General features: G+C 42.5%; 1 protein-coding gene across 1 annotated transcript in view; it reads left to right on the top strand.

Annotated features, from left to right (window-relative positions):
* Nucleotides 1-7,180: 7,180 nt before the first annotated feature.
* DAG1 (dystroglycan 1) overlaps nt 7,181-27,507 on the top strand; it is a 102,600-nt gene continuing 82,273 nt past the window's right edge. Inside the window, exon 1 of the mRNA XM_060240102.1 lies at nt 7,181-7,325. The gene's annotated coding sequence lies outside the window, so the exon portion shown is untranslated. The remainder of the gene's footprint in view (nt 7,326-27,507) is intronic.

Below are 27,507 nucleotides of genomic sequence, written 5' to 3'. Positions count from 1 at the left end.
GTACATGCAGGGTTAATATCCCTGGGCAGCTGCATTTATAATTAGTCCAACCATAATACTGGTTTAAAAATAGAATTTAATTTTAAAGTGATTTATGATTGATGGGGTTCTTTATTTTTCAGCTTTTGCTAAGTTTTAAAAAACCACTGAAATTTGATATAGGGAAATTGTGATTCTCACCTACTTTGGCTCCAGGGTTAAAGAACTCTCCAAAGTTATATGAGAGCTTTGGGCCACTAGCACTCTGGTTGCCCTATGATTTTTCACAGGGATGATGGTAAGACACTGCGAATCAGGCTGAGGGAGCCTTTTACGCACAAACATATAGCCTAGTAAGAAATACCTTAGGCGCACAGACAACCCCTCCCTTAGTGACTCAGGGCAAAGGCACCCCAGTCCTTTCTTTTCAGAACACAGCTGCCATAGAAAGGGCACAGTTGGAGCTGAACACTAGAGATGCTATCATGGGCACCCTTCCCCCATGCCTACCCCCCTCACCAAGCATTTCCATGGCTGCCCTCCCACCCTGCTGGCAGTCCTGCACACCCCTGCCCTAGAGTTTGGCACGTCTCACACACAATGAAACGGAGCTGTAAAATGAGCCAAGTCCAATTCCAGGGAAAGGGATTTTGGTGCCACTGAGTCAGATGAGAGGCGTGCAGCAGACCTGTAGAAGGAAGAGTGCAGCTAAAAATACCCCAGAGCCAGAAACAGAAGATGAGACGGGTAGGGAACACTGAAAGACAAGGGCAGAGAAGGCACTTCCATGGTTATCTGTCATTCTGCCCTACAACCACTGATATACATCAGCTGTTTCCTTCAGAGAATGATCCTGAGTTGCCATATCTAATAAACAGTTATAATGTTATTCTCTACACAAATCCTGAATCTCTTAACCTCTTCCAGTCATTACTTTAGAGTTCCATGAAGGAAGAAAGGCAGGATACTCTGCTCATCCCCCAAAGAGCTTCCCTGGCTTTTGGGGTAGCAAACGTGGTGCTCCCCCTCTTCCATTCTGTTCTCACAACAAATTTGTAAACAGGCTGAGAGAGAGTGATTAGGGCCAAGGTAACCCAGTGATCTTCATGGCAGATTTGATTCCAAGTCACGCTAGTTCAACACTATTACATCACATTGGTTCTTGATAGACTTGATCTGGAACCTTCCGCCTGCCGAATACCAGCCCTCCCTGCCAAACCTTCCTTGATTTCTCAATACCTGTTTGAGGGCTACAGCCCCAAGATCTTGAAGAAATCAAGGCTGCTTCTGTCCTTGCCAGGAACCTATTTCTGGGTGCTTAGCTTGCCGGGAAAGAAGTGTTTGCTCAGTTGCCAGCTCAGAGAAAGAAAGAATGTAGCAGCACAGGAACAGGTAGAGGGGAAAACACTGTCCCTGTCTATGATTGTTCTGAGTATGCAGGCTAGTAGGTATCCTTTTCAATTGATTATGTGGACAACCAACACCCCCTCCCCAGCAAAGGCTCTTGCACTATTAATGTCACATGACTGGAGAAATTTGGAAACTGCAGGTGACGTATTTGCCCATCACTGCATCTCTGTTCTGGGAAAACACAGAGTTTTGAATTGTCCTGCAACTATTAGAGGGACAAGAGTCCAGCCAGGAGAAAGTCTTTGTCTTTCCAGAACAAACTCCTCAAAGGTAGCTCTTCTCTGTTGTTACTGTGCCTGCAGAAATGGTCAATGGAGATAGCACCATTCCTTTTTACACTGGTGTGAGAAATGCTGCCACACGCAACTGAGCCAGCCAGCCAGGTCCCTACCCACAATCACACAGATCCAGGCAGCCTGCCCTCTTGGCAAAGATCAAGTGACAGGTACTAGGGTCCCTGCAACAGCTATCAGGTTCTCTCACTTTTTGCCACAGTGGGATAGGCCTAACAATGAGTACAATACTGGGAGAAGCCTGGAGTCAGCACTGGGAAAGGGCAGAATGAAGCACACAGCATTCTTTAGGCTGTGGGCTGCAGGCAGCAAGAGCCCAGCCTGCGCCTGCATGTTCAGTAGGACAATGATAGCATTGACTATGGGACATTTCAAGAATGTGCTTGAGATCCTCTTGGCGTACTCACTGAGATAAACATACTCTAGATTGCACACAAATGCCAGCACTGCAGCTCATGAGCATCATGACCTTCTACCCACATCTATGGCTGCAGGGACTCTTGTTCAGCACCCAGATCCATTAAGCTTCCCCCAATATTGACATCCTCCTGAGCTTCTGCACTCAGAGATTCCCTTGATTGTTTTCTCTCCCATCTGCTTACCACCATCCTAGTGGCAACACTTCATGGCCATCCAGGGCACTTTAAAAACTTCCCATCCCTTCCTAAGCCAGTGTGCAAAGATATGGGAACTGGTGGGGAAATAAGACTGTTGTGTTCAGTTGGGCACAAGACCAACCTGAGAATTGCCAAGTCCTTATATCTGGAGGCAGCAGAAGGACAGGATCACTATGACTCTTAACCACTTTCACTGCCACCTTTGTCTCTCTCTTGCTTGGTTCAGCTGTCAAAGCTCCACTTTTTGCCATACAGCAGGCAAGCAAGGATAGGATTGAGGTAATAGAGGAGGAATGTGGTGGGGAGGTACAAGCAGCTCCATCCCGCCTTGCTGCCTTACAGTTAAATATAAAAGCACCTAGGAGCTGGCAACTTTACAAGCAAACTAAAATCTCTGTTCTCAAAACACAAGCACTAACAATTAAACAGTCCAGTGGCACTAGGAACACAGTTTGGGGTGTGTGAACTGCCCTTGATCAAAGCTACTAGGTCATATCCCAGAGATAGTACCTATACCTTTAAATTATCCAAGGCTTCTAGATAGGATGCAATCGCTATGCAACCTTCCTCCCTCCCTCCTCTGCTGGTTAATTCACCTACCCATTCCACGCCTTCCTCAGATTTGCCATTCCATGTCTTCCTCGCACCCTTATTAACCATCTCCTTTTGATGATTTTCCTCATTCTGCCTCAGGCTCTGTCTGCTACCTGTACTCCCTTCCTTTCTTGGTTCACTACTGCCTCTTATAACTCCAGACCCCTTTTCCTGCTTAGTCCAGCTATGACATCAGAGCAGTTCACCCAATAGTAGTAGGCTTCTCACTAGCACACATTCACAAAGAAAACTTGTCATAATTTATTTTCAGATCCCTCACAGTTGCCTTACTTAAACTCCCTTCCAGGTTTGTGAAATTAAAGAAAGATCTTCCCAGTTGACCTGAACCTGAATCACTCCTTGTCACATTCTAGAAGCTATCTGAAATTAGATCAAGATGGGTAGCCATGTTAGTCTGTCTATAGAAGTAGAAAAGAGTAAGAGACTAGTCCTATCTGAAGAAGTGAGCAATAACTCATGAAAGCTCATACCCTACCACAAAGTTTGTTAGCCCTTAAGGTGCTACTGGACTCTTGCTCTTTTCTACTACTTGAAAATAGCTAGCATGAAAGCATCATACATGCCCAGAGGCTAAACGGCTATCAGCCAGAATCTCAGCAACATGCTTAAAGACTTCAAAGGAAAGTACACAGAGCATACCTGTACACTCTCTCTCTCTCTGCCACATATCCCTACTCAAGGCTGCACTAAAGGGATCTTTGTGATACAGGCAGCGGGTGCAGCTTTCTCTGTGTTCTTCATAGCCAGATAAGGGTCAATTTGCACTGTTCTCCTCATCAGGGTGCTAATTTATATCTGGACACAGTTGCAAGCCAACTGCTTCTCAGACATGGGTGTCTTAGCCTTCAATCAGCTTAGCTATCATTTTCAGGGACATACATCATGTGATGTATAGCAAATCATACTCCAGGAAAACAAATGAAAATGGTTTAGCTGTGAAGAATGGCAGCCAACCTTCACATCCTAACCCCTACATTGTTAAGGTGCTGTTACAGGTCCAGGAGCACAACAGAATTCTCTTTTTCTGGTCAGTCAGCAACCTCAGAGAATGTATATAAACAGTGAGCTAAGCTTAACAATACTATTTTATATTGTTCACATTCTTCACAAGCTTTTCCTGCAATCAGGTACTTCTTCATCCTTTCTGAAATGAACTTTATAAACCTCTAATATATCACTACCCCAGCTCACAAAGGTTCTGTACATCAGCACAGTGCGGTATCCTTAGCTAATACATCTAAAATCACCCCAACCTTCATTTTAAAAACCCACATCTGTTTCTTTATTGCTCTGTGGTAAAACCTGAAAGGTCACAGCAACAGGAAGAGTTTCCCAATATAAGGAAGTATGTAGCAGGAAGATGGTGGGCAGAAGGTAAGGGTGGGTGTGGGGAAAACTGGAAGAGGTAACTCGAAGCATTTGTATAAAATATTTATATACCACCTTATTTGTCTCAGTCTCAAGGAAGCTAACAAAGCAGCAAGAGATGGAAGGACACAAAACCATTACAACTGCCCATCAACAAGATAAAAATACACAATGAAAAACTCAGTCAAATCTGCTTACTCTCCACCAATGGTATAGCATAACGTAACTATGCTATCACATTGATAATGGGCAGAAGAATACCCATGATTGAAAAGTGCAAATTTTTTGCAGAAAATAGTGAGAATAAGTACTGACTACAGAGAGACTATACTCTTTAAAATGAACCGTTTATAGAGGCTTCTTGTACATAAAATCAGGGCTTTTTTGTAGCAGGAACTCCTTTGCATATTAGGCCACATGCCCCTGATGTAGCCAATCCTCCAAGAGCTTACAGGGCTCTTCTTATAGAGCCTACTTAAGCTCTTGGAGAATTGGCTATATCAGGGGATGTAGCCTAATATGCAAAGAAGTTCCTGCTACAAAAAAAAAGCCCTGCATAAAATAGTTAGATTCAGGTAGGTAGCTGTGTTGGTCTAAAGCAGCAGAACAAAGTTGGAACAAAATTTAATTTAAGGTATAATCTTTCATGTTCAAGTACACTTCTTCAGGTAAGAGTGAAACAGTTAAACAGATACAATAAAATAGTTAAACAGCACATACACAGGGGAACCACTTGATATAAACAAATGTCATTAACGGCTGATTACAGTATCACTGCTGATTACAGCTGCAATTCCTCTTCATGTGTAGCCTTGGCCTATGTATCTGTACTCAAAAGTAAGTACTATTGCATTTAGTGGGGCATTCTAGTCTAACCAGATCTCCCAATTTCTAGATGTATAGCATATGCCCAGGAGATACTGTGTTTTGTACCTGTTAGTCCTTGAGGGGTATCTGGCTTAAAGATTATATATATTTGTAGTATTGCATTATAAAGTGTTAGAAAACTCTAGACCTACTTTTCATCTTCTTTGTGAACCCCTCAAAAATATATATGGTTGTTATAATGGTTCAGCACAAAGACCTAGATAGGGCTTGTAAGACTCTCCTCCTGCCTTCTCTTAGGTTGGCAGTTTGCCAGATTCTGAGTTTGGCAGAAAAAGTGGGTTGGTTATGGGTGCAAGAGAGATAAAGACTGATGTCAACAAAACGGTGGCTGAATAGTCATGGTAACATTTGCACTGGTTCAACAGGCCCCTTCAATGTGCAAGTTTTAGTACTTGAAGAGGGAAGGAAATTGGGAGGATCTGAGCAAGCTGAACAAAACATGTGGCTGAGCATCTGGCCTTCCAATTCTGAAGGTAATTTAACCCTGGGCTTGTCCAAAGGTATAAGCGAAAGGGCAAGAGCCAAAGAGTTCTTGGCCTGTGGCTCTGTGCAGGGTGTGCTGCCAGAATCAGCCGCAGCTCAGGATGACTTTATATCCCATCGTCTGGTAAAGAGTACCTGCTTGCATATGTCTGTTTACATTTGTGGGTTTTTGGTATATTTTATAGGTAAACTGCTTTCAGTTCCTGGGTGGAGATCAAGTGGAGTATGACTATTTAAATAAATATATTATAATCTATAAAAGCTGAAATGGTTCCGATCCAACAGATCTTAGACACTGGCTCCTCCATGTGCCCCATAAAGAAATACTACAAAAACTATCTTAAAAGATTTCTGTATGTCAGTTCCAAACAGTCATTGCCTCCAATTATGGCACATTTGCCAGTGTCTAAGCTGAACATTTAGTAGAAGTAATGCAAGGCCTACCCATTGAGTTAGCCTTTCATGTTAAACAGGTTATACATTTTGGTGATGATTGGAGAGATCTTGTTGCTACATACTCCATCCAAGCCTTCGGGATACATTGGATTATTTATTGCATTTTTACCCTGCTTTTCTTTCATCATTGAAACCGAGGCAGTATACACAGGAGTTAGCAGGAGACACCCCATCTAGAAACTAACGAGGCCCAGACTTAGGGTTTCCAACCACCAGCCTGGCATATTTCTGGAATTACAACTGCTCTCCAGACTACTAAAATCAGTTCTCCTGGAGCTTCAGAGGGTGAACTCTGTGGTACCATATATCTGCTGAGCTCCCTCCCATCACCAAACTCTGCCTTTCTGAAGCACTGCCCCCAAATCTCCTGGAATTTCCCAAGGTGGAGTTGTTAAACCTATGACAGATTTGCTTGGCTTTAGCAAAATTGCCTTTCGGCTATACTCTGGCACCTTATAAATCTAAAGAAACAGACACTCTATATGCATCATCAGACTGAAGCAACAATAACATAACCATACATACTTTATGTATGGTTTACATACTTTAGCATCCCAGTGTTCATTACTTTTAAAGTTCCCTTATTCCTAACTTCTATTATCTCTGAGCATGTACAGAACGTGCTCTCCACTGAGCAGGAAATAACTGCAAATTTAGCATTAAGGACGAGGACTTCCAAAATGACTGAACTGGAAATTAGGCTTTGGAGATGGAGAATCATACTCTGATCCCTTCCCCAGTCTTTGTCCCAATTATGAAAAGGACTGGGCGGGGTTTGCAGATGGGACAAGGCACGCTGCCTGAACCTTATCCCACCCACAAGAATTTTTAGGACTGACCAATGGAGGAGCAAGCAATCGGAACTCTCTTCCATTCGCCCAATAAAAAGTGTGATGATGGGCGTGGACTCGAGCCTTTGATGTGCGGTCCTTGAAATGCAGAGCCCGGTGGGTGTGGCCAAGGCAGCGAGCGCCGATGATTTTTGCACGCCGAGGGTAGGGGCGTGGCTTTAGGGAGGGCGTGTCCTGAGTTCGGGTAGGGGAAGCTGGTGCGCTTGAGGCGGAGCCTAACGGGTAGGGTCGGGCTGTCGTGAGCCAAGCAGGCAGACGCTGCTGAGCTGAGCGGCGCGGTGCCTCGGCTGGGGAAGGCTTCGTGATTGGTTGCGGCGCTCTCGTGCCGGTGGTTGCTAGGCTGCTGTGCGCCGCCCCTCCCCCAGGTACGTGTCGCGCTTGCTCGGTCGCTTGATCTGTCGGTCACTGTGCCGGCGGCGAGGCCCCGGAGGGAGCGGCCTCCTCGCGGGCCGGACTTCATAGGGGCCGCGCGCCGCAGTAGGCAAACCCTCGCATCAGAGGCGCTTTCTGGCGTGGTAGTGGCGGCGGCGACCGGGGCCCGCCGTCGGGCCCAAGCAGGCCGGGGATCTGTGCTACTGGAAAGGCCTCCCTGGCGCTTGGGGCGGAGCCGGACCCCGGACAGCTTGGGGACTCTCTGCATCTCCAGCACCAGCTTCCTTTCCCCTTCCCCCCTCTCCTTCCCTGTTTACAGAGCTCGCGGTGTGGGGGCATCTCGCGGTGGGCCTGGGCCGCTGTCCCGCTCTTTCCCTAGGGCGTGTTGATGGTAAGGAGGGAGTGGGGAGCTTGGAGAATGGCTGAAGTGCTGGTGGACGGGTGGGTTTTTGGGCTTTTGTTTTTTAAAGGAAGTCCTCAGCAGGTGCAGCGTTGGCTTGGAGCGCTTGCGGTGTGTTTTGCGCCTGAGATGCATGGAAAGGGTCGGTGTCTTTGAAGGACCTGGGTGGTCTCGGCGCATCCCTATTGTGTTTGCGACTGGGAAATTGGGACATCTGTAGTGTGGAAAAATATTGCGCTTCTGCTGCTGCCTTTTCCCATTTGGGGAGTGTTGCAGGCTCCTCCTTACAAAACTCTCTGCAGTTGCCTGCCATGTTGAGGAATGAGGTCCGTGTATTCGTTTTGCTTTTGTTGGAGGAACGAGACGCCTAAGGCCTAAGCCAGGTGTTTTCAGATATTTTCTTTATTAGTAGTTTTCTTTTTATATTAATATGTGAAGTCTCAGAAGGATACACTCCTTTGACACTTTTTGTGATTTCTCTCTCTGTGTGGGGGGGGGCTTATGCCCATTTCAAGGCCCTGCATCCACAGTGCCCTGGATCAGTAATTGGCTGCTTTAGTAATAGTGTGAGTTTATATAGCTCTTTAGACTGTTTAAAACAACTTGGTTGGCTGTTTTAGTGATCCTTGCAGCTGCCCTGTAAGGTACAGTGCTAACTGTTTCTCCATTAGTATATTTAGTTTGCATTTGTACCACTAAAAGTGTTAGAAACTTTATAATGGCTAGGTAGGAGGCATTGCTTCCATGTAAATGCATGTTTATATGTCGGGGTTGCTTTACTGTTGTGTCCTGGAGTGTTAGGCCTGCAGGAATAATTGACACTGAATAGGTTAAATGCAAGTTTGTTTAAAAGAATCAATTGTTCACCAGAGGTTCTATTGACTTGTAAAGTGAACCATTCTTGTTGTAGGTAATGCTGTCATGAAACCAGGAACTGCTGGCTGTTCTGCTCAAGCAGAATGAGCAAGGCATTCAAAATGCTTAGTCCAATACAGGCATTCAGTGCAATTAATAAAAATACTCAGTATATTTAGAAGCAGGACATGCTTTCATGGTTTTGGGTTGCAGTGTACAATTGGGAGTGTGGGTATTGTTGAAGGAAAAGTCAGATACCTTTTTTCTTATACTGCTGCATTGATTCTACAATTGTTCTTGTCAGCCATGTGGATGGGCAAGGTACCAGTTTGTGCACTGCGGGGATTGGTCTTAAGTGCATCTTATGGATCGGAGGAAGTTCTGGGGAAATAACTCCAGCAAAAATTGGACACAGTCATTCAGGTGTTTTTCATTTTATTTACAGTAAAGAAAGCCCTGTATGCTAGCTGTAACCACTATGCCCAGATACAAGGGCTGTGTGGGATTGAAGACACTCTTTAAGAAAACTTGCTTATGAAGGCAATTTTAATGAAGGCAATGTAGAAGATTCCATAGAAGAAATTCTAACACCATTATAGCTTGTACCATTTACATAACATAACTGAAGATATGTACACATTTCTCAGCAGAATTGTTTAATGTTTGCCTTATTTATGAAAGGATCTAACAAGTTTTATAAACAAAAGGTAACATTAAACCCTGCTTTGTTTTTCAGCAGGCTTCTGTTTTAAGAAGCCAGGTTATTTCCATCTGTATTGTATTTATAGAATGTGAGTACTTATGCGTGTTGCAGTTTGACTTTTAAAACATTTATTTTAAAACTAGGTCTTCCTTTTGCTTTTCCTTATTGTAGTCTACGCTTTCACTCATGCTTGTTCTTCACAGTAGGAAGTTATGTTGTAAGCAACTTCTATGTACCTTCATAGGTGAACTCTGTAAGAGGAGTAGATTATTGTGTCTCATAGCCAGGGGTTGTTTTGTAGAAAAACAGTGGAGCTTATCCAGGGATTGTTATGCAGCTATTCAATGGACAAGGAGGTGGAACTCTCAGGAGGAGGAGGAGGGACTCTCAGAAAGGTTCAGGAGCTGTGCTCCTGTGAGCTCCCACTGAATCTGAGGCCTTCTCATAGCAAACATAGCGCTTCAACTTTCAGAAATTTGAGAAACATTGTGTTAATCTCTAGACTGACTATGCATTTAGGATTGCTCTGGCATAATGAACACCTCACTGGCTTGACTGTATGCATTTCACATAACCAGTGGCCTGAGCCACCATGATCAGCTGCAAAACATTGTGGCCTATGTTGAGAACCTGGCTTGTGGAAATCTCTTATTACTGAAATATAACTAAAATTTGAACGACCGCAGCAGCAGTGGTGACTTGCCACCTGTTAGGAGTTTGGCAGTGCATTTGTGCCATAGGACATTTCACTTCTGTCTTTTATCCAATTTTTCTACCATTGATTTATATAGTACAGTGTGGTAAAGCCTGGGGCATCAGTCTGAAAAATGATGGATGCATTTTTAAAAACTCTAAATACCCTGGTCTTATTCTTAGTGTACTCTTAGTGTAGGAGTGGGTCTTTAGATTGCTTGTGTCTTTATTAATGTGAATATATATGACAAACTGTTGTGCTTGATAGTTGAAACAGCAATGTGTTTGAGGAGACATTTGTGTCTCACTTGCACCTATGGCCTCCTAATAGTCACATGAGTAGGGAGGCTCTGGTGTATTTAAAACACTCTCTGAGCTCCTGTTACAGTTGCTGGGATCACTTCAGTTCAGGGCTTCACTTTAACATAAATTTGCTGTCCACAAGACTTGACTTCTGATTGGACCATTTATTTTCCAGATTTATAGGTTAGGAGGCAAATGATTATGTAAATAGAACAAAGTTTGAGTCCATTGGTAGCTTTAAGACCAACAAAGTTTAATTCTGGTTATGAGCTTTCATGTGCATGCACACTTCAGATCTTCAGGTATTTTCAGGTATCTCAAGAAGTGTGCATGCACACAAAAGCTTTTACCCTGAATTAAACTTTGTTGGTATTAAGGGTGCCTCTGGAGCCAAACTTTGTTATGTTGCTTGAGACCAAAATGACTACTCACCTGAATCCAGGTTATGTAAGTAGTTACTTTAGCTGGGAACTGTTGGAGTATCAAATTGTGATAGGATTATTGGAATAGCTGAGGGTAAATGGATATGGTTTCTGTATGTTAGTTTTGACTACACTTAATACATGAATGATAAAATTTAATTCTGGTACTCTCTGGGTGTATTGGTAGCATAATTTCTGTTAATTTCTTTTAAAAGCAGACTGAAGACTGGGGAGGGGCTGTGGGTCAGTAGTGGAGATCTCCTTGGTATCTTTAGGGAGGGTGTCAGAAGAATTCACACAGATGCAAGTCAGGCAGAGGGTGAAATAAGATGTTCTAAGGCTGACAAATTAAAAGTTAAGAAGTATTTGGATCTGATTGTCATATACTCAAGAAATCTTTATTTAGTGTTATTGATTGTATAATCATGAGCCATGCTAGTTGTTTGTTTGGCCATGTTCTCCCATAATTAAAAATGTACCGATTAGGTATATCACTACATGTCATGACCTATTAGTGAATGATATTGACCTAGTATCACTCTGGGGTACCTTTGGTGGAAAGCATTATTAGACATGTTGAAGAATAAACCTTGCAGAGTAAAAATCAGCATGACTTCTACAAAGAGAAGTCCTCTCGCCAATCTTAAGCATGTAAATCAGGGGTGTCAAACTCATTTGTTATGAAGGCCGAATCTGACATAAATGAAACCTTGTCGGGCCAGGCTATGCGTGTCATAAAACATAATGCCAGGTAGCAGAGATATAAACTTTATAAAGGACACCGACAAACACAATTAAAGGTTCTTTTATAACTTAAAATAAAACATTAGCACTCTTGCAATATTTTGTTTATTTAACAGTCTCTGATACCTCTTGCTCTGAGTTATTGCATCAAAAACTGGACCAATGTCTGTGCTGTAGAAATCTTGAGTATGCTGTTCAAGTGTGTATCTGTAAGTTGCAAACTTACTTTTGATTTATTGACATTCATTACAGAAATCTCATGGTCAATGCTTTGAGCCTAGGACCCAGAGGAAAACATAGCTGGGCATCATGAGCTTTTGTACATAAGTTGCTTTGTGTGCTGGTGAAGAACATGTGAAGGCACCATGGTACAAACTGAGGGCTATGTGTTTATCCACAAAACTGTAGTCTTCCCCAGAGAAATTACAACTCCTAAGTGGCAGTGCAAGAATAGAGAAACAGCAGTGTATAGTGGTCGGTATTAGCCTAAAATCTGGGAAACCTAGGTTCAAAACCCCCTATCTACAAATGAAATGTGTTTAATGAACTTGGTCTGGATACACACCCTCAGCCAAATTAACTTGTCTGGCTTGTTGTTATTTCTAATTAAATTGTTCACTTTGCTTTCCTGCAGAGAAAGACTGGATCATGAGGGCATGGATATAGTAAAAAAGAGGAGGGGAACCCAGTTACTTCCAGGAGAGCTCTGGCATAATGAGCCCATCAATACTCTCTCTCTCTTTATGTAGCAAGGCAAAAAAACTCATACCTCATACTCATACCTTCCTTGAACTCATATCTCATACTTATACCTTCATTGGCCTTAAAGGTGCTTTGTATCCATCCCATGCAATTGAGAGAACTGGGCCAAACAAGCTCTTTCCCTCCCTCTTCCTCCCCAGGGGCAAGGAGGGGGAGGAACTTCAGCCAATGGAAGGAAGAGAGGCTTGGCTCAGTAATTGTGCTGTGTGATTGAGAGAGCCTGGCAAAGTAAGCTCTTGCTCTTTCCCTCAAGAGAGGAGCCTCAGCCAGTGGAGGGAAGACAGGCTTTGCTCTGTAGCTCCTGTGCAATTGAGAGAGCTGTGAAAGCAAGCTGTGATGCAGAAGAAAATGAGAGAGGGAGAAGGAAACAAATGACAGCCAGTTGGACCACATAAAAGCCCTGATAGGGCCGGATCCATCCTGCTGGCCACATGTTTGACAGCCCTGATAAATAGTAGTTCTCTAGCTGGTGGTGAATACTTGGGTTTACAAAAAGCTTTTGGGGAGGGAAATCACCAGGAGTATCATGAGTAAACCTGGCAGTTTTTACACTTGGTGGAAGTGAGCAGTGCTATCCTTCAGAGATCTGTTATTAATCTTAAATGATTGGTGTCAAGAGATGAGCAATTAGGCAGGTTTTCAGCTATTACCAAATTATTTGAGGTGGTGAAAACCTAAGCAAACCGCAGAGAGCTTCGCTCTAGCCTGAATTAATAGACAGCAGTATGGCAAATGCAGTTCAGTGTAACTTTTTGGGACAGAAATCTTAAATTATTTATGTCTGAACTGGTGGTGATTAAATGGGAAAGAGTTTGTGGTATTAGTGGATAGTTTAATAAATACATCAACTCAGTTTATGGAGATGGTAAAAAAGACAGTTTGTACACTAGGAATTAAGAAAATGACTGAAGATAAAATGGCCAGTTGTTGAACACCATTATGGTACAGGTACACTTGTAGTATGATATGCTTGCCCTATCTTATGTGGTGCCTTACAGAACTGGGGAAAGTGCAGAAAAGAGCAACCAAAATTACCAAAAAGCTGGAGAATCTTTCATATCAAGGAAAATACTTAGCCTTTTAAAAATGATTGGTGGGGTGAATCATGACAGAAAACTATGTTGTGAAGAACATTATTAGAATTTTTTCCTTTTCTTTCCATAACACTAGAACTAAAGGTTGCTTGGTGAAATTAAATGACAGTAAATTCAGTTCAGCCAAAATGATAAATTTATGTAGTTATATTGATTATTTCAGAGAAAGTATACATCTGAATATTAGTTGTTGGTGGGCTAGCAGCAACCAGTGACTGCTCAATGCACTAGGTTTGAACTTCTGGTTTGAGTGGGCTGACTTCAGTTGGAAACTGGATGCTACACTTTATGGGTTCTTGGTCAGATCCAGCAGGGTTGTTAATGTTTGATTTTTTTGTAATATGTATGTGAGAGGTTAGATTGGTCCTTGGAAGAGCTTCTACGACTATCTCCATGTTTTCATAATCACTTTGGATTTATGTTTTGGGTATTGTCTGCAAGTAGGAATACTAAGCCTTGTTATGAGTATTGAATTACCAGATCCGCTATGAATTAGTGGTAATTCTGGTTCAGTAAAATGACAGTGGTGATGACACTATGAAATTTCCAGAAAAATTTTGGATTGTGTATGGAAATTTTGAAAAATAAATAAAACATATGCCATACTTTCCTGTGAAAAAAGAAACCCTTTAACTGAGTAAACAATATAAAATGCGATATTTATAACTTGGCATGTAAAATTGTACTATGTGGCATATTTATGGAATTTAAACGTGTAAATGTCTAAGTTTCCTACTAGCAAAATTGTAAAATACCCAATGACTGGAAAGCTGTAAACTGCTGTGTTTTATATACCTTTATATATGTCTGAGAAGTTGGAATTTTCCTGGTTTTCTCTGGGCCTTCATATCTCTAGATGGCAGTGATAATTATTTTTGCCAAAAGAAGGTATGAAAATTAGTGCATTTTATGGGAACAAGATCAGGTAGATCCAAGCTGAAATTATTGTTTGGCAGCTGACTTTCCTGTAGATGCAAATAATATTGCCTCACAGGATTGTTGTGCAAGCTGCTTTGCTGATACTTCAGAGGTTGGCTTTGATACCAATGTGCATCAGGGAGGTTAAGCAGTAACTGCCTTTGGGAATGGGGATGGACTACTTTTCATTATCATAAATCTGACAGCAGTGTTGGCTAAACATTAACTTACAAATGAGCAATAGAACAGTCAGTTACAGAGTGGCCACCTTTTAACTCAGCCCAAATAATGCATAAACAGTTGGAGAGGTCTAACTCCTTAACTGGTCATAACAAAAGTATGTAAAACTGGTAATGTTAATTATAGGAAGTGCTAACAGAGTGTTTCTAATTCAACATTTAGAATTGCCTAACTTGTACCATCCTAAGATAATGTTTACATTAACTTACGCTTCTGTACCTAAATTGAAAAGTCTGCTGTTCTCCAACCCAAGTACCGTATATTAAAAAAACAACCACCACCTTTCAGTTGGTTTGACTTTTTCTTTTCATTATAGTTCTCTTTCATTGTGTCTTTTCATTACTTCATGTTAGTCACAAGCATTTGGGGCAGGCAAGGGTAAAATATTCAGAAAACTTGAATTGCCAGTTCTGCATAGAACTAGAAAGTATTTTGAATTTGTAGGAGGTGACAAATTCTAAGTTGATTAAGTGCAGGATTTTTGCTACCCTCTATTATATAACATATGCATAGAGATGTAACTTGAATGTTTAGACTGCATTCTTTCATGTGGTCATGTGCATAATTGAGCATATTATATCCTTCATGATGTTCTATCTTTGTGTGAGTTGAATAGAGCTCTTGTACTTGAAAGACATGGAACGAGTGTTGCCATAGAACAGCAGTTTTTCAGATGGTGTCATAGTAGTTCATTTAAAGTCAAGAATAAAATTGTTCAAGCTTCTTAAAAATCAAAGAAAACCTAGATGGTTTGAATAAGTGCTAGTTATTATCAAGGATGTGGGGGAAGGCACAAGAATAAAGACAAGAAATCTGGTTAGATTATGTAGGTCTATTAGCATATATTTTGGTCTCTGAGGTAGGAATTGAAGATTAGAAATCTGCGGTTACTGTATTCCATCACAGTTGTTGTTTAAGTTTCCGTAGCACTCAGAACACAGACAGTTGCTGACTTCAGAGACAATTGGGGGAGGAGTTCATACTTGTAACTGCAGAGAGGCATGCCTTCTGCTTGGGCAGGCATAGAATACAATCTAAGTTCTCTGTCCTTTCTTCCTTTCATTGAAGGGAGTCATGGAGATGTAGCTTAGACTACTGCTAGTCTTGCTGGACATGTACCCTCCTTTTCTCAAGTGAGTGTGTTTATAGTTCACTTTTATCTGAGAAGATGAAGGGGCTGGAATCAACAAGATGACTTCTTGTTTCTGTAGCCCTATCTGAATTTTCCTTTCTTTCTCTGCGTAAAGATAGATCCATGTGGGCAGCTGTGTTGGTCTGAAGCAGTTGAACAAAGCAGGAGTCAAGTTGCACCTTTAAGACCAACCAATTTTTATTTATAACGTAAGCTTTCGTGTGCTCTTAAGCACACTTCATCAGACGAGGAATCCAGCACAGTGAGCAAAGCCATACATAGCTGAGCAGAGCCATACATAGCTGGTAGGCAGTGGCCCAGAATGCAACATGGTACAGATTTAAGAACCAATGACGGTGAAGTAAAATTATCTGGTAGGCAGTGGTTTAGAATGTAAAATGGTACAATGATAGAATAGTAAAATTAACAAATTGAGCAAACCTTTGATCTGAGTAGCATGAGCAAAAAGTAGCATCTGCATAAAGCGAGGGGATGGTATTAGGTCTTTCTTGTCTGCCCTGCCCCCCTTTAGTATTGTGACTCTTGTTCATACAAAACCATGAATGTCTTCTGTAGTATTGTAATATTTGACTATTATTCGTTCTTGCTGCTGAAATGTTCTTTTCTATTTGAATTTTCAGTATTTCTTCAATCTCTAGCAATAAAAAAGAGCAAGGGCTTTTTCACTGATGGCGTCAGTGGTGTGAATTTTGCTCAAAAGAGATCCGCTGGAGGGGATGTGGTTGAGTGGTAGAGCATCTCCTTGGCATGCAGAAGGTCTCAGCTTCAATGCAGGTAGTTGGTAATCTGAAAAAGCTCCACCCAAGAATCTGGAAATCTGCTTTCAGTTTCATGTGTTTTGTGGCTTTCATTGATGTGGTTCCTTGGTTCCTGAACTTCTCAGGTTTCTACTATCTGTTTCAGTTGTTTTTTTGGGTTGCTTTTTATTAGTAGTAAATGTACAGTTTAATTAATATTAAATGTGCATTTTTGACTGGAAGTAACTTTAAGGGCTATTAAGGAGACCCAGTGCACTGATTAAAAGTGGTAGACGCTAATCTGGGGAATCAGGTTTGATTCCCCTCTCTTCCACATGAAGCCTGCTGGGTGATCTTGGGTTAGTCACAGTTCTCTCAGATTTCTCTCAGCCCCACCTTCCTCACAAGGTGCCTCTTATGGGGAGGAGAAAGGAATGCAATTGTAAACCACTTTGAGTCTCCTTAAAGGTAGAAAAAATGGAGTAGAAAAGCAGCCTATAAATTGAAAAACAGTATATAAATTCCAGTATAATCTTTAACTTTCTAATGTGGATCACATAATTTCACTGAAATAATTCTAAACAAAAGCAAGTAGTGCAAACAGATATTGTGAACAGTGAGTATTCTGTTTGTGTTTGAACCTGTTCTTAGTGAGAACATGTAGCACATCAGCATATGCAGCCCCCCCCCCCATTGTAGTCTTTAGATTATCAAATCTTGTCCAACTTCTGCTCATCTCCAAAATCTTCAGTTTGGACATATTTGAAATATGCCCAATACTTTCTTATCAGACTGTATGTAGTCTGACTTAAGTTAAAATGCATCATTTATAATTTAGCATATAAAAAGGTAAAGGTAGTCCCCTGTGCAAGCACCAGTCGTTTCCGACTCTGGAGTGACGTTGCTTTCACAACATTTTCACGGCAGACTTTTTTATGGGCTGGTTTGCCATCTCCTTTCCCAGTCATCTACACTTTCCCTCAGCAAGCTGGGTACTCATTTTATTGACCTCGGAAGGATGGAAGGCTGAGTCAACCTCGAGCCAGCTACCTGAACCAGCTTCCGCTGGGATTGAACTCAGGTCGTGAGCAGAGTTTAGGACTGCAGCTTTACTACTCTGCGCCACGGGGCTCTTAATTTAGCATATACAATTGTACTATTTAGCGTATTTACTGAATTTAAAGGTGTAAATGCCTTTGTTTTCTACAAACAAAATTGTAAATATACCCCATACATGGGAGAGTTGCCAACTGCTGCACTTTGTGTTAACCTTTGCATATGTATCTGAGATTATGACAAGTGAGAAGATGGAAAAATAAAAATAGAAGATGTACATTTTTTGTAAACAAGAGTGTGTATGATTCAAACATAAGCAGTCTGATACAGCGATAGTAGAACTGCTAGACTAATTTGCAGGTTGAATTAACTTTTATAACATTCAGTAGAGCAGTTATTATCATGCGCATGTTAATTGATGGCACATTTAGTGATAAAATACATTGTATATTCCAGTATAAACATAAATAATTGTCATTCTCTAATCCTTTTAATTGTTGCACATAAAATCATAACACATTTTGAGTGAGTAAAGGGTTTTTGGAGAAAATATTTCATAAAAGTTTTTTCTAGTGTACTTCAATTTCTCCAATGTATCTATTGGGAAAAGTTGGTGTGGGAAGGAAGCAGGGAAACATGTTTTTTCTCTGAAATCTCTCAGATTTATCTCAGACCTTAATCATGTTTCTAAACTTCAATGTGGCAGAATTTGTGCCTACAGCAGAATAAGATGAAACTGTAGAGGGCAACTTGCCCTATTAATAAATCTGCTTTGTGACTGAAAGGTGAGGATGTTAGTTCCAGCAATACAACTAGGTACAGTTGTACTTTAATGAATCATTCTGGGATATCTTGTACTTCTTATCAGATTGTTTAACGTGGATAGTCATGTAACACCTTAAATACTAACAAGCTTTCTAGGGTATAAGCTTTTAAGAGTTAGAGCTCCCTTTTGTCAGATACCATCATCTGATGAAGGGAGCTTTGACTCTTGAAAGCTTATTCTCTGTAAATCTTGTTGATCTTTAAGGTGTACCTAGACTTAACTTGCTGTCTTTATCAGATTAAAGTGCTCTGAATGTGTTTTTGTATTATTGTTTGCAACAGTTCCACTTTCAGATGGCAAATGAAAAATCACATGTTTGAATATTTCCTCCAAGTTGGCAGTTATTATTCACTGGGAAGCTTAGCAAGGCATACAAGCCCAGCAGCATGTCCCAGAGAATCTCTGCAGTAGAAAGTGAAGTTGGGGGAAAGCAAGTTTGCAGGGTCAGTAGCAGAACCAGTGCAGTGTAAGGGGAAAAGGTTATCTCCTGTAGCCCTTTTCTTATATTTATGATATGGGGGAGCGTTCAAATCCGATTTTTCACCTTTGGTTTTGAAGGTACCAGATTTGGGAAGAAAGGGTCAAATGTGTACATTGCCTCTTCAGTTGTGTATAATATGCCCAAGCAAAATTTCCAGCATCTTTTATTCCTTTTGGAGGAAATGTGGGGGTATAGTTGTGAGAGTGTGCCCTCCCAATTTGGGTATATTGGACCTGAAAAATATTTATCAATATTCTTTAATACCAGTATGGAATTCAGATTAGGTGGGTTTTCAGGAATTCCGAATATATTTGGGTCCGTTATACCCTAAGGGGCCATTATAGTCAATGGCAAATCTCCTAGGATATATTCAGTGGTCTGGGTTGGAGGGGGTTTGCGTTAGAGGCACCAAATTTGCAACACAACTGCTAGAACATCTCTCCAAACAAATTCCCAGGTTTCAAAAAGATTAGACCTGGGGGTCCAATTCTGTGGACACTGAAAGAAGGTGCTTCCATCCTCCATTGTTTCTATAGGGGGGGGGATTAGCAAGGCATACAAGCCCAGCAGCATGTCCCAGAGAATCTCTGCAGTAGAAAGTGAAGTGTGAGGAAGCATGTTCACAAGGTCAGTGGCAGAACCAGTGCCACTGTGCTGGTGCCAAAACCCCAGCAGGACTAAGGTCAAATATGAGAATCTCTGAATTGCAAACTGAGAAGGGCATTCTGCAAGAACAGCAGAACCCAGTTCCAATCTACTAGTGCCCAGCAGTGGAACCCAGTGCCAACCTGCTAGTGTGCAGCAGCAAAGCCCATTGCCATTGTGGCAAATGCTTGCTCAACCGGACTGATGTCCAGCACAGAATCACAATCTGAGCAAGGGGGAGGTGGGGTTGCAGTACCAGTGCAATATTACCTAGCACAGACTGAGAGAGGGTACAGGCACAAGTATGTGCTCACTTCAGTCACCCTCAATGTTGAGGGCAAGGTAGCTAAACAGTGGCAAGTTGACTTTCAGAAAGACCATTCAACTGTCCAGGGGAGCAGGCATGAACAATGAGGGCTGATAATGTCGCCTTCATGGAGAAAAAACCTGCTCATTGCGTACTCGTTGAAGGGCATGAGAGGAGTTTTTGTGTCATGATAGAAGGGGGGGTCTGGCCAGGCCACCTTCATGACCCAGTACCTCAGTGTACAGGTAGCCTTTGACATACCTGGCTCCAAAAGGTACTCCCTCACCATTGTAGCTGCCACATCTTGTCTCATGTACTCACCGCTCCCAGAGGTGTTAAACATCTGCCCTGTAACTGCCATCTCGCAGGTCATTGTGGAGATGCTGCCTAGCAGCTTGTGCTGACGTGCCTGTCTTGGGCTGCATGTACTCAATTCACCCGGAGGGCTTTTCTCTCCAGCAATTGAACTCATCGGCCCACTTGGTGATCCTGCACTTTGTGCACAGGGCACACATGCTTGCCAGCATGTAGACCTTTTGCTTTATGAGAGACTGAAGGTCTGTCAAGTCCTTCTTGCAGACTTTTCACCAGTGCGGGTTGTTGGAACTGTGTCTGCAATCCCCTTACCAGCCTTTGACGGTGCGCCACTGACAACGGCGCACAAGGTCAGGAGCTTGGGGGTACTATTGGAGCCTTCCTTGACAATGGAGGCTCAAATAGCAGCCACTTCCAAGTCCGCATTCTTTTATTTTAGGCGGGCGAGGCAGTTGGCCCCTTTCCTGGAGTATGACGATCTGGCAACGGTGATCCATGCAACGGTCACCTCGAGGTTGGACTACTGTAATGCCCTCTACATGGGGCTGCCGCTGTGCCGAACCCGGAAGTTGCAGCTAGTGCAGAATGCCGCTGCCCGGCTGCTATTAGGGCTTCCTAGATGGGAGCACATCCAGCCGGGGCGCCAGGGACTGCACTGGCTGCCAATAATATACCGAGTTCGGTACAAGGTGCTGGTTATTACCTTTAAAGCCCTATATGGCCTAGGACCTGCCTACCTTATGGACCATCTCTCTCCCCACATGTTCCCCAGAGAGTGCTGAGATCGAGTTCTCAAAACCTGCTTGCAATCCCCGGGCCAAAGGAGGCCCGACTTAAGTCGACCAGGGCCGTTTCAATCACAGCCCTTGCTGGTGGAATCAGCTACCAGAAGAGGCTACCTGTAAGAGGGCCTGTAAGACAGTCCTCTTCCAGTTGGCATACAACTGATCGGTACTTGAAAATTTCGAATAGAAGGCTGTAGTATGGTACTTTGGTAAATGGCTTCGTTTTACTGTTTTTACTGGTTTGTTGTTTAAATGTTGTAAATTGATGTATTTTAAAACTTAATCCTATGTTAGAACTTTTGTGTTGTGAGCCGCCCTGAGCCACTTTGGTGGGAAGGGCGGGATATAAACTAAATAAAATGAAAATGAAATGAAATGGTTCAAGAAACGAGACCAAGTTCTCATGTACGTATAGATCATGGGGTGACCAGCACAAGATTTGCCATGTCAGACAAGATAATCTCTGTGCAGTGCTTAAAGGATCTGAGAACTTTCACAGTTGGAGAGATGGTCAGCCTCTCCTTGTGGGTGAGGCGGCTCTCTTCCTGAATGACCCTGGTCTCAGAGATCAGGGTAGTCAGGGCTCTCTCCTGCTCCACCAAGCACTCAAGTATGGGACAGGTGAAGTTCCAGTGAGTGCGTACATCACCAAACAGGTGGTGCACCGGCACCCTGTCAATGTCTGATTCTTATGCAGTAGATAGGTGTCCTTTGTACTGTGACAGAAATGACCCGCAATGTGCTGACATTTCTGGAGGAGATGCTGGAGCTCACAGGTCTCAGCATCCAAACTGGGATTCTCTGCAGAACCCAGCCTCAAGATATCCCTAACCACAAGGTGGAGGTGGGCCATACAGTAAATGTGCCTGAGGCCCAATGCCTGTACCATTGCCTTTATGTTTGCAGCACCATCGCTCACTTTGAAGCTCATGGAGAGGTTCATACTCCTGTTTCTCAATGTGGCTGAGATGTTGTCTGCCATATGCGGCCCGTCTAGTGGGTTGGCTTGCAGCTGCGCATGGCAATAGCTGGTGGTTCTGATCCTGCCTGACACCAATAGGTTCTTTTTTTTAAATTAACAATTTGTATTTTTTATGAAACAAACAGTAAACTAACCATAAACAGACAACAAATAAAACATTTACATACCTAAACTATTTTGTTCAGATTATACAACTGTTATAGTTGTATAGAGCTTCTTTCACCCAGGAATGTAGTAGATAAAAATCTGGAGGAATCTGTGTGGGTTATGTGCCACACACAGAATAGAATGAATGATGTTCCTTAAGATGCCGGTACCTATGTACCGATAGGTTCTGAATCCCCACCCCCAATGTTGCTGAGTTGCTAATAGTGTGCAGTCTGCAAAAGATATGCATCGTGTGCCTGGGCAGAGATCCAGATATTGGACATGATATGTACAGTTCTTCCACAAGCATGGGACAATTGTGCCTTGATGTGGTCCCTGGCAGCCCTGTGCTATGAGGGCAACATGGTGCTGCTCAGTGTGGTGAGAGCAGGGGCTATGTATCAGGGTTAGGCATCCTGGATCACCCGTGAAAAACAGCACCTTCAGCTATGGAGGCGGGGAGGCCATATGGTAACTAGTTCAGGAAGGAGGCGAGTGAGCCTCCTGGTTGCCTGCTCTCCTCCCCTTCTCTGTGTTCTTGGGATGGCATATAAATGTCTGGGTGGGGAGGAGGGAGCTTCTTTCGCCCAGGAATGTAGTAGATAAAAATGTAGAGGAATCTCATCCTCCGTAATGTGCCCCACACACAGTGGAATGAATGATGTTCCTTAAGATGCTGGTACCTGTCTACTTCACTAATGCTGAGTCAGGATTGCTCAAGCAAGTTTTCATTTAACAAGTGGTCTGGTTAGCATCCCTTCCCAGTTTTCTAGCTTGTACATCCCGAGCTAGTTCTCCCTACCACCACCCGGAACAAATCTCTCACAAGCAATATACAATCTTTAGACAAAGCAGTTTCTTCTGCTGCTGAGGAAGTGAATGAAAATCCAGAAAGGAAAGCATTATTGAATTCTAGTGGGGTCCAGGTGTGACACTAGATTTTTAAAAAAAGTTCACAAAATGGTTGCTTCTTAAATCAGGGTAGCTTTTTGTCCTGGAGTAGAAGACTGATCTGAAGTATAAGCCTCATAGGTAGAAGCTTCTTTTAAAACTGCTAAAATGTTGATGAACCATAGCCATTAGTGTCCAGAATAGTTGTTAATCCAAGGGCTTTAAAAAAAATTAATCCATTTAATGCACCATGTACAGTAATAACCGGAATTTTAATGTTCTGTTCCATCTCTCACAAGAAAGCTTTTCCATACTTGCTGCTAATCTAGCAACTGATAATCAGTTGTTTTGGTTGGCTTTTTAACATGGGACCAAATTGTGAACAGTATTAAATGAGTCTTTGCCATAAGGCAGAGTCATTCTTTTGTTTCTTAAGTAGAAATGCCACACCTTAAAGTCCAAAAGCCCCTGCCATTATTGTTGTTGCATTACCATAATTATTTCTCGTCAGTTTCCCCATATTTTACGTTCTGTATCTTTCATGCTTGCTGCCAAAGTTTTAGTCCTAGAAACACAACCATTTTGCTGAGAATGGTGGCTAAACTCCCAGTGCTCATTACTAAAATTTGACATGGGAAAGAGTAAGGGAAGAATGCCAGTTTAAGAAGCTAGTTTAGTGTGATTCAACAATTCTTCGAAGTTTTTCCTGTTTATCTCACAGAACAGATCTAGGCAAGATATTATTCTTTGTCTTCAAGTGCTGACATCATTGAATCTATTGGTCAATTATTTTTTTCCATTCCATGACACATTACACTGCTTTGAAGTATTCTGAAGAAATGTTGAACTAGAACTATGCTGTTTTCTCAAACTGGTATCTTTTTGATGTTATCCTGCCTGTATCTCTCACAATGAAATTTGTGCATGAGTAAGATAATGTTAGAATAGTTTATTGATCTTGATGGTCCAGATTTGAAACTTCATATAGCTTTAAAGGTCACTGAGCTGTCTTGGACAGGTCGCTATCTCTGTCGCTACCCAATTTATTCATTTGGGTAGCCGTATTTGTCTGAAGCAGCAGGACAAAGTTTTAGTCCAGTGGCACCTTTAAGACCAACAAAGTTTTATTCAAGGTCTAAGCTTTCATGTGTGAGCACAATTCTGTATCTGAAGAAGTGTGCTGCAAACAAAAGCGTATACCTTGAATAAAATTTTGTGGTCTTAAAGATGCTACTTGACTCTAACTTTTGTTGTATTCAGTTTACTTTGCAGGATTGTTATGAGAATAAAATGGAATGACTCTTTGTGTGAACTCCCAGCAGGATGCATATATGAAAAAAATTATGCATGCATTGTCGAAGAACATAGATATTCTATTGCAGGTAGTGCGCTAACTGTGTGTCTGTCTTTCCTGGAAAATAATAGGTATTCTGAAATGCTGTTCAAGTAGCTCTTTAAATAATCACTCTTATGTCTTACTAGCTTCATCAACTGGTACTTTGTTCTTAGGGTCTGGCCTCAGACACATTAAGGAATTTGCATGCATATTATCAATTTTCAAATTGTAGTGTCTCATATCTACTTAGAGCATGTAGAGGGACCCCAGCCGTCAATATGATGATACATCTCTGGGGAGCCATGCCGTAATGGAGGTGATGATAACAGGAGAGGGTAAGAACCAGATCAAAGAATTTACAATCAGGCTAATGTCTTATGGCTTTGGAGCAATGTGCAGGCTGAACTGATTTGCAAAGTACATTCATAGGCAAACAATTGTTCCATTTACAGTCTACCACCCACCCCTCCCCCTTCCCCCTCACTGGAAAGGAATTAGCCTTATTACCGTGACTCTGAAAGTTACTCTGCTCTCTAGACTGGAACTTTCTTGACGACCTGCTGTGAGAAACTGAATGGTTTGACAAAGATTATTCTTGAGCCCTTTCTAGTGCTGAAACTGCATTAAATCCAGACTTTTCAGGAGTGTTTGTCTGAAGTTCTTTTGCAATTTCTAATTTTGGAGAAAAGATGACCTAGAGCAGTGATGGCGAACCTTTTAGAGACAGAGTGCCCAAACTGCAACCCAAAACCCACTTATTTATAACAAAGTGCCAACAGGGCAATTTAACCTGAATACTGAGGTTTTAGTTTAGAAAAAACAACTCATAGTGAAATTAACAAACTGAAAGAAAATTTGGTGTGGATAGCATTTGCTTGGGAAACCAACAAAATAGTTACATGTCAGAATGGGAGAATGATGGTGAGAGTGTCATAAAGCAATAAATGGAGGCTGTTCATTGCTCTGTTGCTTCCAGGTCTGGGTTAAACGGAGAACATGCCTTTCCCAGAGACTGTTCCTGTCCACCTAATTTACTTTTGAACATGTGACATACATTATAAACATCATTCTAGTTTGCCATTAGAAAAAATAATACATTAAAATATAGTGTCTTTAGTAGGAGCTGGTGGTTAGGGTATCCAAATCAGAACTGGGAGGTCCTGATTCATATGCCCACTCTGCCCTGGCAGCTTGCTGGGAAACCTTGGACCAGTAATATACTCTGAGTTAACCTGCCTCATAGGTTCGTTGTGAGGATAAAAGAGAAGGGGAGAGTGTGTCAAACCACTTCAGTGTCCTTTTGGGGGAGGAAGGCAGGGGATCCATAATGTTAGTTAATAAATTAAGTGGATGAAAGGAGTCCACTGATATATATGGCTAAATCTGAGTCCAACAGCACCTTAGCGAACAAGATTTTTGAGAGTAAAAGCTCCTTTTATCTAATCTACGGAGCTCTAATGCTGGAAAGCTTGTGCCCCCTCCCCCAAATCTTGTTGGTCTCTAAGATGCTCCTGGACTTGAATCTAGTTGTTCTGCTATGGATCAGCATGGCTACCCTTGGAAACTTCAGGGATAGTCTGAATTGTATTCACTAGAAGGTCTAATATGAGAAAGGAGGGCCAGTTTGGTGTAATGGTTAAGTGTGCTGACTCTTATCTGGGAGAACTGGGTTTGATTCCGCACTGCTTCTCTTGGCCCCACCTACCTCACAGGGTGTCTGTTGTGAGGGAGGAAGATAAAGGAGATAGTGAGCTGCTCTGAGATCCTGAGATTCAGAGTGAAGGGCAGGATATAAATCTAATATCTTCTTTCTTTAAACTAAAACTGCAATCCTGTGCATGTGTAGAGAGTAGATGTCACAGTGCTCCCTGTAGATTACTTCCAAGTAACCATGGAGAGCAAGCCCAATGAGGAAAGGCTAAGGGACTTGGGGATATTCAATCTGGAGAAGAGGAGGTTGAGGGGGGAGACATGATTGCTCTTTTGGAGTATTAGAAGGGCTGCCACTTAGAGGAGGGCAGGGAGCTGTTCCTGCTGGCAGCAGAGGAGAGGACTGGCATAGGAAAAACTTTTTAACAGTAAGAGTTGTTCAACAGTGCAATCGACTCCCTCGCTGGCAGTCTTTAAGCAGCGGCTGGACAAACACTTGACAGGGATGCTCTGAAAAACCAGAACAGCAGCGCAACAGTTCAAAAACAGTTTTTCAACAATTTGCCTTATGGTCCCTGTAGCTTGAAAGAGCTCTGCTCAGATACTGCTATCAGAAGCATCATATTTGAAAACAAGGAAGCCTGCAGTTCCTCCCTTTCCACTCCTAAACTAAAGGCGATCCCAGCTGCTGTTTCTGCCAAATTAGTGGGATCCAACATTTCCTGTAATAAACCCACATCCCTTCAAAAAAACATGCTTGATTCAAGGTCTTGATCTCTCTCCCCCCCCCCCCCATCCCCACACGCCCATGCTCTCTTCTTTCCTTTGGCTTGGACCGTGCCACAACAGTTTTGAAATATAAAATGCAACCAGGTCTTGGCACATGAAAACGTGAAGCTGCCTTATACCCATCTCTCTAGTGCAGGGGTGACCAAACTGTGGCTCGGGAGCTACATATAGCTCTTTCACACATAGTGTGGCTCTTGAAGCCCCCACCAGAGAAGGCATTTGTCTCTTTAAACTACTTCTTCAAGCCATGCCAGCCAGTGGCTTGGAGAATGCATTTAAAGTTCAAGTTGCTTTTTTTCCACCTCTCTCTCTCCCTCCCCACCTATTTTCCTTCCTTCCTTCCTTCTCTCAGGCATCTGACATTCATGTCTGGTGGCTCTCACACATCTGACATTTATTCTATGTGGCTTTTACGTTAAGCAAGTTTCGCCACCTCTGCCCTAGTGGGTGCCATCTAACTCCCTCCCTAAAACAGCAGGAACACCTGCAAGGAATTTTCCTCTGTGTGTTATGCTTGGGGTCTGCATTGTGGTTGCACCCACCCCCCACGTCAAAGGTGCCCATGAGTTCAAAAAGGTTGGAGTGCCCTGTTGTCTCTCTGAAGGAGACCCAGTTAGGGTTGCCAGGTTTGGGTTGGGAAATATCTGGAGATTTAGGGGAAGGAGCCTGAGTTTGGGGAGAGGAGGAGCTTCAATGAGATATGACTCCAGAGCCTTGAGGGTGGGTGGGGGGCCGAGGGAGCACGCATGCCCACAGAGAGGGCTCTGAGTGCCGCCTCCGGCACCTGCCACTAGAGGAAAGTGTTCAGTTCTGTCCTCTCTCAACTTGAAAGGTCAGTATGCTTCCCACCTTTGTAATTTGAAGGACAATCTATTTTCTGCCACTCTATTATTTTCTGGATAATATGGCATTCACTTTGCAAGCTGTAATCTGTATACTTT

Source organism: Heteronotia binoei, chromosome 5 (assembly GCF_032191835.1).
Source record: "Heteronotia binoei isolate CCM8104 ecotype False Entrance Well chromosome 5, APGP_CSIRO_Hbin_v1, whole genome shotgun sequence".
NCBI classification, from domain to species: Eukaryota; Metazoa; Chordata; class Lepidosauria; order Squamata; family Gekkonidae; genus Heteronotia; species Heteronotia binoei.
Note: the sequence above shows the minus strand (reverse complement) of the source record. Positions and strands in the feature narration are given on the sequence as shown.